Below are 17,502 nucleotides of genomic sequence, written 5' to 3' on the forward strand. Positions count from 1 at the left end.
ATGAAATCGATGACGATTTACATTCCTCGCCCTGGTCGCTGTCGGGATACCACAGCGACGGTCGGCGTTGGCAGAAAGGGCTGGAGAATTCCGCCCAAAGTGTTCCAGGTAGTGTTCTGATGTGTTTTTAAAATCCTTCTCAAACCTCCAACAGCAACTGAAGGACCAAATCAAGGAGCACTCAGAATTCTCAGGAATGATTTGTTTACTCCCAGGCTGCTGGCCACTGTTTGAAGAGAAGGGTAGGTAAAGCGATAGCCACCAACGTACCTTACGGCCTCTTTAATAAGTGTGAACAGGCAACCTAAGTGGCAATCAGCTGTATCACGATCCTTTGGGCAGCCAAACCGTAAGTTTCAATTCCTTCACCAAGATGAAGCTTTGTACTAATCGCGGGATAATTCAGCCGAAAATCTCATTTTGACAACCTTGCGGCTCTTTAGCGATTAAAATATCACCAGAAAACCATTCCTTGCTTTTTGGATTCTATTTTTCAAACCTACTTGACCACATTATTTGCCAGGTTAAGTAAATAAAATACTGTTGATAACAATAGGAGCAGAAGGTGAGACATTCACTTCACTACTGACCATAATGTGCATTATCTGCAAGACATTCCAGCTGCAGTTCATTGGGCAACTCCAGTTATGATGATTATGGGATTTGTGCTGTTAACTGTTTCTCTGTTAGCTGTATTGGTGCAGGCAGTAGGGAAGGCCATTGTGAATGTGGCTGTGCACAACCGTTCGCATTTCCGGGCTCTTTTTTAATACAACATTATCAACAATCAAAACACAACAATCAGCTTTTCCCTGTTTCACACTGTTCGAGGGAACTTGTATCATCACCTCGGACTAATTGAAGCTGTTTCAAAGGATGGTAAAGGACTATGACAGGGGCAACCTATTCCATGCAGAGTCAGTCTCCAAGGTTGTACACAAGTCATTTTGTGGAGCTAAAACATAATCTCTCTGTACTGTATAATCTATAGTTTATGAATATAATGTGCAAAATGATGAAGCGTAATGATTGGCAGCTTGGCATATTTCCAATTAAATGTCATAAAGGAGCTAGTCAAATTGTTGAGGCCAAATGAAAGAAGTTATTTCACCGAGGTGAACCACAATTGTAGAATGTCACTCAACAAGGTCATTATAGTTGAATAGGCATCTTTCTTTAAAAAGCTTCTTAAATCCCTTCAGAGACAGTTTAAAAGCGTCTTTGAGAATGAAAGGATGTTAATAAAAAAAAACACATTGCTTCAAGAATATTCCACTTGATTCCCATGAAAAATTTAAACATGAGCTGCTCTGGCAAGACCAGATCTGTCAGCCCCTTTAAGAACTACAGGCTACATATTCCAAAGGACTTGGCTCTGTGGCAGCGCTCTCGTTTGTGTGTCAGAAGATTATGGATTTAAGCCCCCATCCAGAAATATATGTTCAATAGCTAGGCTAACACCCTGAGGGAATGCAGCCATTTTGGAGGTGCCATTTCTTGGGTAAGGTCACAAACCAAGGCCTGATCTATCCCTTCAAGTGGGCTACTTGAAGACGACGAGGGTAGTTCTCCTGGTGCTGTGTTTGAAATTTAATCCTAACCCATCATCGCCAATACAGATTACTTTCTTATTGTCTCCAAGATATTTGTGAGATTTTGCTGTGTGTAAACTGGTTACTGCGTCTCCCCACATTTATAACATTGACTAAATGGACTGAACTTACCTTATGGACTGAACGGATATTTCAGCGCATCTTCTCCACAGTTGTCGCACTATATACCAGGGGCTGGATTCTCCCTCCCGCCGCGCCACATTTCTGTTTCAGCACACCGGCGGGATGCTCCCTTACACCGGCTGGTCAATGGGGTTTCCCATTGTGGGGCAGCCCCATGCCGTCGGGAAACCCCCGAGCTGCCGGCACAATGGAGCATCCCCCCTGCGGAGAATCCAGCCCCATACACTTCACCCGCTGTCTATGTTTATGTATTTTCATTATGTATCTTTACGTATTATCTTATGTTCTATGTTTTCATGTGAGGAGCAATCTGCCTGGACTGTACACAGAACAGTACTTTTCACTGTACCTCGGAACACGTGATAATAAATCTAAATCTAAATGTAAATTTCAAATGTACTTATTTGACTGTGAAACACTTTGAAGTGTTCTGACGTCATGAATCACAGAATCCCTATAGTGCAGAGGGAGGCCATTTAATAATAATAATCTTTATTGTCGCAAGTAGGCTCACATTAACACTGCAAGAACTTACTGTGAAGAGACCCTAGTCACCACATTCCAGCGTCCATTCGGTACACAGATGGAGAATTCAAATTTTCCAAATTACCAAACAGCACGTCTTTCGGGACTTGTGGGAGGACATCGGAGCACCTTCAGGAAACCCACGCAGGCATGGGGAGAACATACAGACTCTGCAAAGACAGTGACCCAAGCTAGGAATCAAACCTGGGACCCTGGAGCTGTGAAGCAGCAGTGCTACCTACTGTGCTACAGTGTTGCCCATCAAGTCTGCACTGATCCACTCTGCCCTATACCTGTAACTGCATTACCTAACCTGCACATCTTTGGACTGTGGGAGGAAACCGGAGTACCCGGAGGAAACACACGCAGACATGGGAGAACATACAAACTCCACATAGTGACCCAAGGTCGGATATGGACCCAGGCCCCTGGCGCTGTGAGGCTGCAGTGCTAACCACTGTGCAACCGTACCACACCGTATGAACTGGGACAAAATGGTGCTAGCAAAGGCAAGAGCATTTATGTTGTAACTATGTAGTCCTCCACAAAAGCCATTCTGTAGGCTGCTTAATGAAACAGAAACAGAAATGCATTCTGTGTGTGCTTCACTGATCACAGAAGCTTCTTTAGTTTTTAAATGGCAGTACCCATTGTGATGATATGATCTGCATACTCGTCTGCCATTGGGCCAGAACGTCGGCTTACCATTGGCCCTGGTCGGTCATGTGCCTCTCGACCGATTGGCCGAGAGGCTGAGTTAACCACGCCTCTATCAACGAGGTATAAATGCTCAGAAGCCTGACGACCGTCCCTTTCCACTGTAGACGATCGCCAGGCTGTGTTCTAGTTAATTAAAGCCTGACATTGGTAAATCACTCGCCTCACGTGCAATCGATGGTGCATCACCCATTCCAATAGGAATTTTTTACTTTGTCACCGTGAACTTAGCCTGGTCTAAAGTGAGTAACTGTATTCCATAACCTGCTGAGATATCATGGCAGCATCTTTCATTCTGTGCCAAGTCATCAGGGGTAGCTGTTTGCAGATAAAATCCCACAGCCGAGTAAATTGTTGGCTCAGATTTTGCTGGACGAATGGTGCTAAGACTGTCAACATGAGCAGTTAATACAAGTGAAAATTGACAGTACCTTCCCGGCACTGGCACATGCAGTTAATAGTGGAAAAACGGAAGTTGCAGTCGGTGATACCTCGCTCCTCTACAGGATGTGCTGTTGCAGCCTTCACTGATGAAACCTGTACGTAAATCAATGTAGTGGAATCAACTTAAGAACGTAAGAACATAAAAACTAGGAGCAGGAGTAGGCCATCTGGCTCCTCGAGCCTGCTCCGCCATTCAATGGGATCATGGCTGATCTTTTGTGGACTCAGCTCCACTTTCCCGCCCGAACACCATAACCCTTTATTCCTTTATTCTTCAAAAAACTATCTATCTTTATCTTGAAAACATTTAATGAAGGAGCCTCAACAGCTTCACTGTGCAGGGAATTCCATAGATTCACAACCATTTGAGTGAAGAAGTTTCTCCTAAACTCAGTCCTAAATCTACTTCCCCTTATTTTGAGGCTATGTCCCCTAGTTCGGCTTTCACCCACCAGTGGAAACAACCTCCCCGCATCTATCTTATCTATTCCCTTCATAATTTTATATGTTTCTGTAAGATCCCCCCACATCCTTCTAAATTCCAACGAGTACAGTCCCAGTCGACTCAACCTCGCCTCATAATCCAACCCCTTCAGATCTGGGATTAACCTAGTGAATCTCCTCGGAACACCCTCCAGTGCCAGTACGTCCTTCCTCAGGTAAGGAGACCAAAACTGAACACAATACTCCAGGTGTGGCCTCACTAACACCTTATACAATTGCAGCATAACCTCCCTAGTCTTAAACTCCATTCTTCTAGCAATGAAGGACAAAACTCCATTCGCCTTCCTCATCACCTGTTGCACCTGTAAACCAACTTTTTGCAACTCATGCACTAGGATACCCAGGTCCCTCTGCACAGCAGCATGTTTTAATATTTTATCATTTAAATAATAATCCCTTTTCCTGTTAATCCTACCAAGATCTTGGGGGTCACAATTGTATAACAATAAAAAATGGTACATCTGAGACATGTGAGGCCTCTGGCATGTTATTCTGCAATTCGGCCCAACCTCCACCCCTCTTCCCCAGTCCCCTCAAGGCACGGTGATACTGGGTTTCGCCCACCAAATGCATACCAAGTGTAGGTAATGGGTGTGAGCACATACTTAGCCGACAGACGGGAATCAGACTATGGCATAGAGTGAGGAGTTCTGGTGCTCAGCTCACAGTGAGTTACAATCACCGTCCTGCCCTCGACATGGACCCACTGATGGTGCCGACACAGGCCCATCACCCTGGGAGGGTGGGACAGGATGATTGGGGCGGGGAGGGGGGGGGGGCGGTGGTGAGTGGAAACGGGTGAGTAGAAGGTGAGGGATGGGGGCCCGGCTGTGATGGGAAGGTGGATGGGAATGGAGGAGGGGGTGAAATGACGGGCTGAGCTACAACCTATGTGAGCCAGGCGATGCTGAGGGTCTCCTGTTTTCTTCGGGTATGCTGGACCCTCGCCGTTGCCTCCTGTCCTCCATTCTCCGTTTGGTTCTGGGGGTCCTCCCCGGGCTCGGCCTCCAGTCCCTCCTGGTCTGGTGCCTCCCCATACTCCTCCTCGGAGGTGGCCTCGTGTCTCTCTTCCTCCTCCACCCCCAGCATGTCGCCCTGCTACTGTGCCAGGTTGTGGAGAGCACAGCCGACCACCACAAAGCAGGAACTCTCTGACGATGCACCGCCAGAGTGTTTGAGGCATCGGAACCGCACTTTCAGCAGTCCGATGCACCGCTCAATGGCAATCCGGGTGGCCATATGGGCCTCCTTATTGGGTCTCCACATCGGTCTCCAGCCTCCGCACTGGCATCATTGGCCAGACCCCTTATCCCCCAAGAGCCAACAGGTCATCTTGGGGTGTCCTTCAAAGATGTCTGGGATCTCCAACTGTCCCAGGATGTAGCTGTTGCACACACTTACAGGGAAGTGTGCACACACGTACATGATCTTCATGTGGTGGTCGCACACAAGTTGGAGATTCAGTGGGTGGAAAACCTTCCTGTTGATGAAATGCGCTCCCTGATACCCCGGTGCGCACAAGGCAACATGCGTGCCATTTATTGCCCCCTGGACCTGGGGCATACCGGCGATTGCAGAGAATCCTCCTGCTCGGGCATCCTGTTGGGTTTGGTCCAGGTGAAAGTCTATATAGTTGAGTTTCCTGGGTAAACAGGCATCTGTGACTTCACAGATGTACATGTGGGCTGTTTGTTGGGAGATACCACACGAATCCCTGCTCGAGATCTGGAATGATCCTGAAGCGTGAAATTCCACGGCTGTGTTGATCTTGATAGGTACCTGGGAAAGGTACCCTCCTCCACCACATGGTGCTAAGTCGGCAAACATGACACAGGGACTCCACCGTCCTCTTGTTGAGGCAGAGCACATGCTGTCCATCATCTGTTCGAAAGGCCAGCAACACCTGTATATCAGCCTCCCCCTCTGGGACCCTCCCTGGCCTGGTGGGCAGCCAGGTTCTCAGCACCTGGGCCGCGGCCCTTCACATGGGCCGCCAGCTTGAGCCTCTGTCGACATTGCTGTTGCTGCCTTCTCTAGTGTGTGGCTGCCTGGCCTGCGATCAGCACTACGATGGCAGCTTCCGCGGGGTCCAAGATATCACCCATCGTGTAATAACTGTAAGGAATTGACAAGGGTGAGGGACAGTCAATCCACTATGCCTTCCAGCCCGGTACCCTCCGGTCCCCCATGGCTGATCCCTCACATCCTGTGCTATCCCTCAGGCTGCCATGCAACATGACTGAACACACCCCCCCAGCCGCAGTGAGAGCCCCTGGGTACCAGAGCCCAGACCTAACACCCAAAACACATGGTGATGTTACCTGGACCAGACACCGGTTCCCTCCCCGGTCCACACACCGACCCCCTGGGTCGTGGGGATGTCCTCAGTGCTGAGGCCCAGCTCTTGGGCGTTTGGATGTTGGCTTCTGCCTCTGTGGTGTTGAATCCTCCGGTGTTCAGGCAAGGTGTCCAGCCTCACATGTGACATGGCACGTCTACTCACTGGAGTCCACTCGGGAGCTGCGAAGTGCTCACATTACTAGGATTGCCAACTCCCTGTTAGCAATAGCTTTCAGCTGTGCACCCAGATACCACCACGGTCGATGGGGATATGGGTGGTCGGTGGGACAGATAGGTAGTAGCCGGAGCTGCCCCTGCTTTGGGTTCACACAACCTAGGGGGTGACATGACGGATCCGCGGGCGCAGGTGCACCAACCAACCACCCCACACATCCAAGGGGCGACCCACCCACCGATGGTGGTCCACCCACCCCTCGACCGAGGCCTTCCAGACTGGAGTTTAAACCTCCCCCTCCCCCTTCTTGGCTCTCTCTCCCCGAGCACTGGGCCAGGAACCCCAGTTTCTCAGGACCCATGCCTGGGATCAAAGATGGCTACTCACCTCCTCGGATCCCCACAGCAGTCATTCAGCCAGCTTCACCATTTTAAAAAGGTGTCGCCGCTCGTGTGACCGCTTTCTGGGGAGGCCGTTAGATCGCGGGACGCTGTTCGATAGGGGGTCGTTCCCATGAATGGTATGGAGATTGGCTTCAATTGGTGATTATTGGTTATCCGCCATGCAGCGGTGTGATCCTCATCTCACCAACGGGAGTGGGCCGGTTAGATCGCAAACTAATTGGTGCCCGGCATGATTCCTGATTTTGGCCTCTCCCGCGATCCAACGGTTGCGTTGCACTCGAGTGAGAGCACGATGCTACCGGTAGATTGCACCTACTAAGTGTGATTAGCTCACGGTGGGGGACTCGCCGACAGAGCCGGAGAGAAACTCCCACCAAAACCCACCACAAGTGACACTTTAAAACTTTTCCATTAGATCACGCCCCCAATTTTTTTTTTAGCATTTCTTATCGAGCTCGCTTCAATCCACAAGTGTGTCCCCATCTTCAGTTTACTTCTTAATAACGATTTACATATGGTTCCTATTTCTTGTTTTGCAGTCCGTGTCTCAGTGAAGGTTCTTCATCTGATCGGTCGAAGAAATTCCCTGTTGCTTTCCCTTCTTACAGATACCATCCACCCCAGTATAGGACTTTGCAGTGGATTAACTGCCTGATGACTCGCAATCTTCACCAGCAAGCCCGCAAAACCTCTGGACAACTGTACATGAGGTGAACAGCAAAAGCAGTTCCTTCCAGCAACATCTGCAAAATCTTTGTTTTGTTCTTTCTCAAGAAAGAGGAAACGGTGTTGAAGATAATTTTTGTCGAGTTAGTTGGTAGACAAGCTGAGGACAAACTGATGCAGGTCGATTGCATAATTCCCTGCATTGTATTATCGAAAAGCCAGAAAATTGTGGACAATTATTTTATCATCGGATTTACAGTGCTCACATTGTAAGGCCATTTGACCCATCCCAAATTCAACACCTCCACCCTATCCCCATAACCCAGTAACCCCACCCAATACTAAGGGTAATTTTGGACACTAAGGGCAATTTAACATGGCCAATCCACCTGACCTGCACATCTTTGGACTGTGGGAGGAAACCGGAGCACCCGGAGGAAACCCAAGCACACACGGGGAGGATGTGCAGACTCCGCACAGACAGTGACCCAAGCCAGAATCGAACCTGGGACCCTGGAGCTGTGAAGCAATTGTGCTATCCACAATTGGTCCCTGCCAATCTTACAGAACCTCACAAAAATTTACACCGAAATAATAGTTTGGATGGGTACTCCCATGCACACAGGGGTTACCACCACATATTTCCACAATTCTGATTGTAAAATTTTCGGCCTACAATAGAAGCAATAAGCAAATTGAAGCTTAGGCCAAGAGTGTACACCTTGAACTGCTATGTACGTGGTGCTGTTATGTGCACTCGTTATGTGCATGCAAACATTTGTGCAGGATTCGGAGTTCCTGCTTGATTAAAGCCACGAACATAGAGGAGAGTAAATATTTCCTCACACATAAAGCAATCAACATACGACATCTTCCTCAAACACCATGCATAAAGAACCTGAAAGAATCAATTAACCTGATACAGTTTCTTTCTCATAAAATGTTTATGCGCATGTCAGCTGCTATCACAAATATTTTGATTTTGCTTCTTTATCATTTCACTCAGCAGGTTTTTATTACTTGTTGCTGCTTTCCACCAGAAATGTGGGCCGGGATTCTCTGATCCTACGACAGGGTCCCCGCGCCGTCGTGAACGCCGCCGAGTTTCACGACGGTGCGAAACGGCCCCGAACGCGGTCGATTCAGGCCCCGGAAATGGGGCCAGGAGCGGGGCCGCGAGGAACACGGGGGGTGTGGCGCGAAAGCAGCGTCGTCAGCGCGCGACGCCCGAATGATGCCGCGCCGCGTTTTAAAGGGCGCGATCTGTGCACGGAAGGACCCGGGAGCAAAAGAAGGAGGAGAGATGGCCGAGCCCCGAAGAACCGCCCCGAGGTTCCGGGACACGGACCTGGACATCCTCCTCGATGAGGTGGAACTCTGCCCAAGACGTGGGCATCGCCAGCTGTTCAGCACAGTGAGGCGCGGCTGGCATGAGGTTGGCATCGCTGTGAGTGCTGTGGGGCACACCCCCCGGTCCGGGGAGCAGTGCAGAAAGAAGCTCCACAACCTCACTCGGGCAGCCAGGGCAAGTGCCATGAGGGTACCCCCAGGTCACAACCAAACCACCCTCCCCATGTCCCTCATCACCCGCCCCCCCCACCCCCGGGCACGAGGTGGAGAGGGGTGAGAGGGAGGGGAGGGGGCGAACAACGTTGTACTCGACCCATGTGAGCACCACTGTCTCCTGGAGAGATGCCATGGTGTGGCTCCAACTGTCCCCCCACCCAGCATTAATGTAGCCTATATCTGATCGCCCTGATGATACCCACCTAATTGTGATGCTGTATCCATGCACCCCCCCCCCCCAAAAAGGACAAGAGAGCTCACAATAACCGTGAGCGTATGAGAATCAGAGGGGGTTCGCCTGTGCTGCACCCCCTAACCGTGTACGAGCAGAGGGCACTGGACCTCGCTGGGTCATCCACCACCCGAGAGGTCGCACAATGCGAGGTTGGAGGAGCAGAAGCAAGTGAGACAACCCTGCATGCCCCCCTGCCCAACCCGTCATCACCCCCCCTCACACGCTGGCCACTACACCCCCGATCCCCTCCCCCCTCACACCCTGGCCACTGTACCCCGATCGCCTCCCCCCTCACACTCTGGCCACTGCACGTCCCATCCCCTCCCCGCTCACACTCTGGCCACTGCACCCCCCCATCCCCTCCCCCTCACACTCTGCCCCCGCCACCACCGTACACCAGGCCCAGAGTGTCTAACGAACCCCGTATCATTGTGTTCCCCAGGGCCAGCCGCCGAACGTCCAGGGTCGTCTCAGCCAAGACACACCCGACCATCTGCAACCTCAACCGCACCCAGGGACGTACACCAGAGGGTGGCAGGAGGTGGGCCAGGAGGGCCATCCTCTCATTCCGGGACTCTGGAGGGGGACGCACAGAGGATGGACAGAGACAATACTGAGGGCCAAAGGACGGACAGTGACGATAGTGATGGCTGTGCATTGCCCGAAGGTAGGGCCATGAGCCACGACAGTGACGGAGACAGGACGGGGACAGGACGGGGACAGTGGACGTTGCGCACAGAGGACGGCCACACAGTGAACGGAGTCACCCGGAGCGGAACATGACATGGGCCGTGTGTGCCCTGCGCCGGGCCATGAGGGGGACCAGGACATACTGGACTTCTTTACAGACGATGACCTAGAGCTTGCAGCACTGCTGTCTCCCACACCACCCATCATCGCAGAGACACTCACATGGGTTGGGCAAATAAGTGATGAGGCTCCTGGGTCACGGCCTGGTGTGCACCACACAGCCGAGCCGGTACAGCAGGTGGAGTTTGGAGCAGCTGAGGGGCTGGACGGTCGGAGGGCAGCCCAGGCCCAGCATCCAGCTGCCGCCCAGATGGTTCCCGGGTTCCTGGATGTACTTGACCCACCCGGACACCCGATGCATGTGGAAACCCAGGGACACAATAACGGGATGAGAGCCATCTTCCAGCACCTGCAGACGCAGTTGGAGGAGTCCATCCGCGTACAGGAGCAGGGAGTGGTGCCGCTCATCGCAGCCACCCAGTCCGACACCACACGGGTGGCGTCCACGGTCAAGGCAATGGGTGAAACGGTTTGGCCATTGGTCAGGTTCTGCAAGGCGTTGGGCTTCACGTGGACGCATCATCCATGGCCCCGGAGAGGGCTGCCCTCTCACAGGCAGCCATACGCCAGAGCCAAAACGACATTGCCGCCGCACTCCGGGCCCTGTTCGAGTCTCACAGGGCCATGGCCCGGTCCCAGCAGGCCATGGCACAGTCCCAGCAGTCAGTCCTGGAGAGCATCGACCGTCTGGCGCACGTGCTGGATGGCGTAGCGCACTCACCGGTTGAGGTCGCACAGTCCCTGGCGGGAATGTCTCATTCCCTGGGCTCCGTCTCTGCGAACATTCGGACCCTGGTCGATACCGCTGCAGGCCTCCAGGACTGGCAGCGCCAGGTGTCAGAGGTGCGATGGGGCATGTCTCTGATCGCACCTCCATCCCACAGTGAGCCCCGAGGGCCAACGGGCTCCCCGAGGGAGGAGGAGGCTCTGGGGCCCATCCCAGTAACTCCAGCACGGTGCGTACCTGAACACTCGGTCTCCCCCCCGTTCCGTCCCTGGCGCATCTGGTGGGCAGCGGGTAGAGCAGGATGGCACCACGTCATCCAGCACACCCGCCGAGCAGCCTGGCCCATCGAGGCCGGGTCACCCCAGGAAACACGTGCCGACGGGGATCCATGTCACAGGGCGTAATTCTCAGCAGTCCGCCTCCACTCCCGCTGTACCATCTGGGGAGACACCGAGTGGTAGTGGTAGGGCCCGTAAGGCAAGGAAGGTGCACACATAGTAAGTTGGCACGGGTGCAGGGCACAGTTTAATTGTCGGGGCTAGGGCATCTGTATGTTAATTTCACAATTAAACTCACTGTTGCACCTAACTTCTAAGACTCTGTGCTATGTCCGGTGCCACGGGGCTCCTGATGGTGACCGAGTGTCACTGGGGTTGACGAGCGGTTCAATGTCGGTGCCGGGTGTGCTGTCCCTTCCCCCCCCACCCCCTCCCACAGTCGGACACCCCTCGTCCTCGGCACTCCGACACCAGCTACCCCACACGGGCACGTGGTGGAGTGTCAGTGACGAACGCAGCAACCACCGAGATGGATGGTTCAGCTATTGCCAAGAGTCAGACTTAGTCTAACGAGTCTGAGCTCGCAGCTCATCGCAGATCGGGCTGTCATCATTCAACATGGCACTGATCACACCCGCTTACACAATCATCAATGTAGTGCAATCCCGTAGAGCCGCAGTGGTAAGGTGATGTGGAATTGGTGCCGTGTACGCAGAGCGGGGGTGTGGGGGGGGGGGGGGGGGGGGGAAGTTGTGTGGTGCCCGTGTGCACGACTGACAATGCAAGTGGTAGTGTTCAGCGAATTCCTCACATGTGGTGCGTGAACCTTGCGGCCACCAACGTGTTGCGTGCCCGCTGTGCTTGACGGTGCCATCGTGCAGCCTCCTGGACATAACCAGTACCCGGGTCGTGTCTGTGTTCTGCGCCCCTCGCCCCACCCTGCTGCACGCCATCCTCCTCCACTTCCGCCACCTCCTCCTCATCCTCCTCCTATTGTTTGCGTTAGCTTCGCTGCCATTGGGTTCTCCCTCCGACTCCTCCACCAGGGCATCTCCCCTCGGCATGGCAATGTTTTGCAGCGCACAGCATACGGCAACTATGCGACCGACCCTGTCGGGCCGGTACTGCAGGGCCCCTCCGGAGCGGTCCAGGCATCTGAATCGCATCTTCAGGAGGCCGAAGCACCACTCCACCACACCCTTGGTTGCTGCATGGGCCTCGTTGTATAGGCTCTCCACATTGGTCTGAGGCCTCCGTATTGGGGTCATCAGCCATGACCTCAACGGGTAATCCGCTCACCTCCTCAGTGCTCAGCGTCAGCCAGCACGACTGGCTGACAACTGTATATAGCAGGTGTGAACGACGACGGCGTGAACTGGGGTCACGCCGTCGGGACTTCGGCCCATCTGGGCCGGAGAAGAGCCGGGGTACCGGAGAATCGCCATTTTGGGTGTCTCGGGTGATTCTCCGGCTTGCACCGCGTGGGACCCGACGGGGCCGATGTCGCCGGTTGGGAGAATCGCGGGAACGTGTCGGACCGGCGTCGCGTGGGAAACTGCCGCGGCAGGCAATTCTCCCAACCCGGCGCGGCCTCGGAGAATCACACCCGTGCTATTTAATATCAAATCGTTGTCCCAACTGCAATCCTGAGTCCAGTTCCTGAAAACCTTCTCCCTCTCTTTCTCTCCTATTCTGTTCAATTTTGGATCAGTAACTGATTACGACATGCCACTGTGGCATGCCAGCAGGCCGTGGTATCACATTTACTAACCTTAGGCCTGACCAAACCTAGCTTCCGCGGGCAACGTTTCAGAGAGGTTGACATGGAGCAGTCACAATTCGCGCTTATACACCCCTATTATATTTATTTATTCTTTTGTGGGATGTAGGCATCACTGGCAAGGCCAGAATATGTTACCCATCCCTAACTGCCCTTGAACTGAGTGGCTCGTTGGGCCATAAAGGACAGATAATAATCACCCACATTGCAGTGGATCCGTAGTCACATGTAGACTTGGTAAAGATGATAGATTTCCTTCCCTACAGGGTTAGTGCAGCGAAAAAAAAATAGTTGTCAAGGTCACTCTTACTGAGACCAGCTTCCAACATCGGACTCATCAGTTGAATCTAAACTCCACCAGCTGCAGTTGTGGGGTTTGAACCCATGTCCCCCGGAGGGTGTAACCGGACCTCTGGACTTCGAGTACAGGGATATCGCCACTAAGCCACCATCTCTCCTTAAATTAATGCATGGAAATGTTCCAAGTCGCATGACAACATAAATAGATACCCACCCAAAGCGACAGGCATTAGGAAAGATTTCAATGGATACTGACAGTTGAGGAATGGGGATGGGACGTTTCGGCGTGGCCCATTCGGCGTGGCCCATTCGGCGTGGCCCATTCGGCGTGGCCCATTCGGCATGGCCCATTCGGCGTGGCCCATTCGGCGTGGCCCTTTCGGCGTGGCCCATTCGGCGTGGCCCATTCGGCGTGGCCCTTTCGGCGTGGCCCATTCGGCGTGGCCCTTTCGGCGTGGCCCATTCGGCGTGGCCCTTTCGGCGTGGCCCATTCGGCGTGGCCCATTCGGCGTGGCCCATTCGGCGTGGTCCATTCGGCATGGCCCATTCGGCGTGGCCCATTCGGCGTGGCCCATTCGGCGTGGTCCATTCGGCGTGGCCCATTCGGCGTGGCCCATTCGGCGTGGTCCATTCGGCGTGGCCCATTCAGCGTGGCCCATTCGGCGTGGCCCATTCGGCGTGGTCCATTCGGCATGGCCCATTCGGCGTGGCCCATTCGGCGTGGCCCATTCGGCGTGGCCCATTCGGCGTGGCCCTTTCGGCGTGGCCCATTCGGCGTGGCCCTTTCGGCGTGGCCCATTCGGCGTGGCCCTTTCGGCGTGGCCCATTCGGCGTGGCCCATTCGGCGTGGCCCATTCGGCGTGGCCCATTCGGCGTGGCCCTTTCGGCGGAGGAATTTTTCGGCGGAGGAATTTTTCGGCGGCGGGACAGGCTTCAGAAAGACAGGTTAGTGCAATGAGCAGACATTTAATATCGGCCTTGCTCTTGCTCTTAGTTCTAAAACGAGGTGAGGTGAGGTGAAGCGGACAGGCGGCCCAGTTCAGGGGGACAGTAGCCGGCGAGGTGAAGCGGACAGGCGGCCCAGTTCAGGGGGACAGCAGCCGGCGAGGTGAAGCGGACAGGCGGCCCAGTTCAGGGGGACAGCAGCCGGCGAGGTGAAGCGGACAGGCGGCCTGGTTCAGGGGGACAGCAGCCGGCGAGGTGAAGCGGACAGGCCGCCCAGTTCAGGGGGACAGCAGCCGGCGAGGTGAAGCGGACAGGCGGCCCAGTTCAGGGGGACAGCAGCCGGCGAGGTGAAGCGGACAGGCGGCCCAGTTCAGGGGGACAGCAGCCGGCGAGGTGAAGCGGACAGGCGGCCCAGTTCAGGGGGACAGCAGCCGGCGAGGTGAAGCGGACAGGCGGCCCAGTTCAGGGGGACAGCAGCCGGCGAGGTGAAGCGGACAGGCGGCCTGGTTCAAGGGAACAGCACCCCCCCACCCCCAAGGTTTAAAAAGTTTATTCAAAACCTTGGAACCATTTCACCTTTGCTCCTGAGAAGGGAATGGGACATTTCGGTGTGGCCAATTCGGTGTTTTAATGAAGGTTTTTTAATTAGGTTTTAAAAATATTTTTAAAAGTGACGCCGAAATGTCCTGACGCCTAAACGGCCACGCCGAATCAGCCAATTATTTCCCTGACGCCGAATGGGCCACGCCGAATGGGCCACGCCGAATGGGCTACGCCGAATGGGCCACGCCGAATGGGCTACGCCGAATGGGCCACGCCGAATGGGCTACGCCGAATGGGCCACGCCGAATGGGCTACGCCGAATGGGCCACGCCGAATGGGCTACGCCAAATGGGCCACGCCGAATGGGCTACGCCGAATGGGCCACGCCGAATGGGCTACGCCGAATGGGCCACGCCGAATGGGCTACGCCGAATGGGCCACGCCGAATGGGCTACGCCGAAACGTACCAAACCCTTGAGGAATATAGCAGGACAGTGTGCAGCAAATGTGGATTGAGATACACTGGTGAGGTATTGCACTAATGCCATTGCCTGAGGATAATTTTTATATGCAAGCTGACAAACTATTTTAATTAATCAAATTGATTAATAGTGTAAAAAATATATATGTGCAGCAAACCCATGCTATAAATATGAGAACGCATGCCTTCAGTTCTAAATAGGTTGCATATAAGAAGGGTTCAGATTTAAATGGCACCCTTCTATGAGGAATAGTACTTTAAAAGTTGGATGAGAGCCAAGCAAATGTATGCAGTCTTCAATCTTTCCCTGGGAGCAAATACAAAGAAAGGTTGACATGATCCATGTCATGCTATGTAAGAATATCCAACCTTTGCTTGCTTTAAGCATTGGCCATAGGACTCTGCATGCGTCAAAGCATTTCCTTATATTCAGGCAAAGGTAAACAGCAAGCAAAGCACACAGGAAACTGTTCTTCTATTTCACATACTTACACATGTATTCCTAATTTAATGCAGAGCAGACTTCATTGCTGACACTGAAGTATGCTACCAATGCTACATATGAATCCTACAAGCTGTGACAGGTGATTACATTGTTAGCTGAAGCTACTTGTGCAAGCCATGATCATGAGTACTCGGAGTTCCTGCACTAATATGTGGGTGACACAATCACTGATCTTTGAAATTCCAACACTTGCAGGCTTTGTATTTACTTAGGCGATAGCTGGCAGGTAACAGGTAACAGGACCCTGGATGGATCTCTTAATCAGTCTTAATCAGCCATTGAATCCCAAAGAAGAAAAGAAAGGAAGATTTGCATTTGAGATAGCTCTGAAGAAGAGTTAACTCTGTTTCTCTCTCCACAGATGCTGCCAGACCTACTAACTCTTTTCAGAATGTTCTGTTTTTATTTTAGACTTGCTTTTTTTATAGTACCTTCCAGAACTACAGGACGTCGCAAAAAGCTTTACAGCCAATCAGGTACTTTTACAGTTTCGCCATTGCTGCAATTGTAGCAAAATGTGGCAGCCAATTTTTGCACAGCAAACTTCACAAACAGCAATCTCCGCCTGAATGTTTCAGTTGGTGGGGGCTCACGGGGAACACTGCCCAGGCAGCTCTGACTGCTACAGCTAATTTATGCTCCAATGAGCATTGATTGGCTGCAGGTCGGACTTCAACCCCTCATTCAGTGTTACAGTGGGCAGTAGAGGAACTACACCAATGTGTATGAGACTGTGGCCCAGTGCCAGTGAGCAAGATAAATGTGAGCGGTCCCAGGGCTTCCCTACCTTCCCCTACCCTACAATCAGAGTGGGGGAGGGGGGGAGGCGCGGGATCTTGGGGGCGAGGTGAAGGGGGGATTCCGGACGTCACTGCGTCTTAAAGGGTGGGGGGGGGGGGGGGCGGGAGAGATGTCCCCAGTCAGCTTCAGATAGAGGGACACTCACCACCACCCCTTCCTGCCCAAGATCTAACTATGATTCTTTCTGGTTCCACACAGAAGTTGAACGGCAGGAAAAGGCCCTTAAGTTGCCATTAGCTGGTCACCTGGTCATTTAAGGGCCTCAACTGGGGCGAAGGTAGGCTCCCCATTCGAGGCCTTGCAACTTGCAAGAGTGATTGCCCATGACCTGCTGCCCTTGTCCTTCAAGGTAATAGAGTCACTGGTTTGGAACTGCCTTTTCCTTTTATCTTTCATGGTTTGTGGGTGTCATTGGCAAAGCCTATTAGCTGCCCATCTGTAGTTGCCCTGAATTGGACTAGTTAGCAGGTCTGAAGTTAAATGTAGGCAAGTCCCTCCCATAAAACACATGGATCTTATGACAATTAGTGGTGGTAGTTTCATGGACACCATAACTGAGAATAATTTTATATTCCAGATTTCTTAATTTAATTTAAATTCCACCAGCTGCCACAGTGTGATTGGAATGCATACCCAGGCCTCTGGATTACTAGTTTAGTGAAATTACCGCTGTAATTAATCCTAACCCTAACCCTAGCCCTAACCCTAACTCTCCTCCACTGTTAAAGGAATGACCAGACTTTATTGGTGAGATCCTCAGGGCCCATTCTCAGTGGGCGCAAATCCCGTTATGGCTGCTAACTCTTGCGAGAGGGCCATAACAGGATTTCATTTCTCTTCACATATCTTCTCAACCAAGTAGTACTACACTCCTGAATGCTTCACTTGATGCCTGTGTCTCCATATTTACATTGTGTACTTTATGTTTGCCCTATTATGTATTTTCTTTTCACGTACGGAATGATCAGTCTGAACTGCATGCAGAACAATACTTTTTACTGTTCCTCCGTACATGTAACA

The sequence above is a fragment of the Scyliorhinus canicula genome, chromosome 11, assembly GCF_902713615.1.
Source record: "Scyliorhinus canicula chromosome 11, sScyCan1.1, whole genome shotgun sequence".
Taxonomy (NCBI): Eukaryota; Metazoa; Chordata; class Chondrichthyes; order Carcharhiniformes; family Scyliorhinidae; genus Scyliorhinus; species Scyliorhinus canicula.